The sequence below is a fragment of the Lutra lutra genome, chromosome 12 (assembly GCF_902655055.1).
Source record: "Lutra lutra chromosome 12, mLutLut1.2, whole genome shotgun sequence".
Lineage (NCBI taxonomy): Eukaryota > Metazoa > Chordata > Mammalia > Carnivora > Mustelidae > Lutra > Lutra lutra.
Genome location: NC_062289.1, coordinates 75,603,128 through 75,605,779, shown reverse-complemented (window position 1 = coordinate 75,605,779; position 2,652 = coordinate 75,603,128).

Below are 2,652 nucleotides of genomic sequence, written 5' to 3'. Positions count from 1 at the left end.
GGCGGGGCGGAGATGCGAGAAAGGAGGTGGGATTTTCAGGGCATCGAACCGGTGGAAGTGTATTTCCCGGCCTGACCGACCTCCCTACTGCGCCCTCTAGGTGTGGACGATGCCGAGCCACGTTAGCAGGAGTGGTCTATTTTGCCAGCCTGAGATTCCAAATCTGTAAAATGGCTCACTGGGTCGTCGTGAGGAATAGCGTGAGGCTGTAGTGGGGCCGGGACCTGACCTGCCAGCGGGAATAATGGAAGTCAAGACGGCCCCTGTATCTTTGGGGTCCTTTAATATAAGCACCGTCGTGGGCACAGAGCAGTTGCCTTCTCGGAAGCTTGACAGAGTGAGTGCAGGAACGAACGGGCAAGCTCTAGAGGTCCCAGGTATTCCCTCCAGGAAATCTTTCCCTTCTCTTCTTTTCCAACCAGTTGGTTAATACATTCATTTATCTTCTAATAGATGTGTAGGGAGCATCTCCTGTGTGCTAGGCTCAAGGGATGCAATGAAGGAAGCAGGTACCTGCCCTCCAGGAAATCCCTGGCTGCCTTGGGACTCTGTAAGCACAGGGGCTATGCCGTTCCCATGTCAGCTCTGCCACTTACAGCTGTGGGCCTCAGGCAAGCCACTGCATCTCTGGAAGCCTCGGTTTCCTCTTTTGCAAAATGGTTGAGGATCCAGTGAGATAAAATATGTAAGCTGTTCCAACTGTACCTGCCACACCGTAGGTGCTTAGGAAATGTTAGCTGTCAATGTTTGCTTATGTTTTCTCATTCTCCTCCATGTGATGGAGATTCAAGAGGCGATTGTTAGAATTGCCGTGGACTTCTAGTCAAAGATATGCATCTAACTTCCCATCGTTATTAACGAATCAAGAACCTACCTACAGGAAGCCAATTAATGGCCATCTTCATGAGACAGGCACTGTGACTTCATGGTCTCTGTATCCCCACTGACATGCAGTGTCACCGTGCCTGACACACAGTATGTACTCAGGAAAGAAATTAGAAGGTGAGGTTTCATACAAGACAAGGCTGAGTGGAGAGAGTTTAGCAGACTAAGAGCTCCACCAGGGAGCAGAGTGAGGACAAACAAGGAGACAAGATAAGCCCTTTTGAGTCTGGGCCTGGAAATGTACATGCATCTGTTTATAGGTCAAAGCCAAAGATAGGAGGAGGCTTGGCTTTTCTGTAGCTCTCTCCCTAGCTTTACAGCCGATGTGGCGGAGCTGCAGTTATTCTCATCACCAGGGACTGAGGCTCGTGGATTTGCTTCACCAAATGGCCCCGCAGTGTGGCTTCTGGAGAGGGGGGCCTTGTGGACTGCGGTGGGGGTCACTAACAGTACAGGCTCTGATCACATGATCAGAGTGCGCATGCCCAACAACAGGACAGTGGTCATCACGTGATACGACGTGATGGGATGTCCTGAGATTCTAGCATCACTCCTGTGATGTTCCTGTCAAAGACGCCTAACTGGGGTGGAATCATGAGGATATCTAAGACAAATCCAAATAAAGAGATACTCTACCAAACAACTGGCCTGTGATCTTCAAAGGTGCCCAAGTCATGAAAATCAAAGACAGACCCTGGAAGTGCCCCAGACGGAAGGAGTCTAAGGACACATGACAGCTAAATGCAACACATGATTCTGAACTAGACCTTTTTGCTATAAAGGAAGTTATGGGGATGACTGGCAAAATTTAAATGTGGTCTGAGGTTTCCATGGTAGTGATGTGTCGATGTTAATCTGATTCTGCTGGGTGTCCTGTGGTTACATTGGAAAAGATTTTCATTTGCTGGAAATATTTGCTGGGGGTGGGGTGGGGTGGGTGATAGGGCATCAAGTAGGCAACTTAGTCTCAAATTATTAAGGGGGAAAAAAAGGTTCTCTTTGTACTTAGAAATTTTTTTAAGATTTTATTTATTTGAGAGAGAGAGAGGAAGCACAAGCCAGGGGAGGAGCAGAGGAAGGAGGAGAAGCAAGAAGCAGACTCTGCTGAGCGCAGAGCCTGATGCACGACTCGACCGCAGGACCCTGTGATCATGACTTGAGCCAAAGCAGAGGCTTAATGCCTGAACCACCCAGCCGCCCCTAGAATTATTTTTTTAATGAAGTTATTGGAGTAAAACCTCAGGGATCCAAGTCATTTTGCTCCTTCCTTGATGTAGGTAGCTTCATCTCACTGCACCTCAGTTTCCCCACCTGCAAAATGGGGACTATGACAGTAGTGCTCTAAAAGGGTAGGGGGGTGGCTGAGGAATGGATCTAAAGATGCCAGCCATAGTACGACTAGTAAGAGCTTACTTAGTAAATGATTATGGCTGTTTACATTTGAAAGACCCAAACTCACACCTCTGCATGGGAGGGCTCTCAGCCTCAAACATCAGTGGTTTCTCAGGTCTCTGGGTTCAAAGCCCAGGTCTCCTTCTGGAGCAAGGGGAGAGGCAACCGGAGATGTAGATGACTGATTTCATATCTGTACATCACGGTCTCCAGCCACTGCCCCCCCAAAAAACCTTGCTTTGGGACTGGGGGACACCCAGGCCCGTGTCTAGGTTCTCAATGAGGTGCTCGGCCATGTAACACTCCCAGAAGGGTTGCCAGGCAACAAGGCTCCTCAGCAGGAGCCTGATAGGACCCTGGACACTTGTCACATGA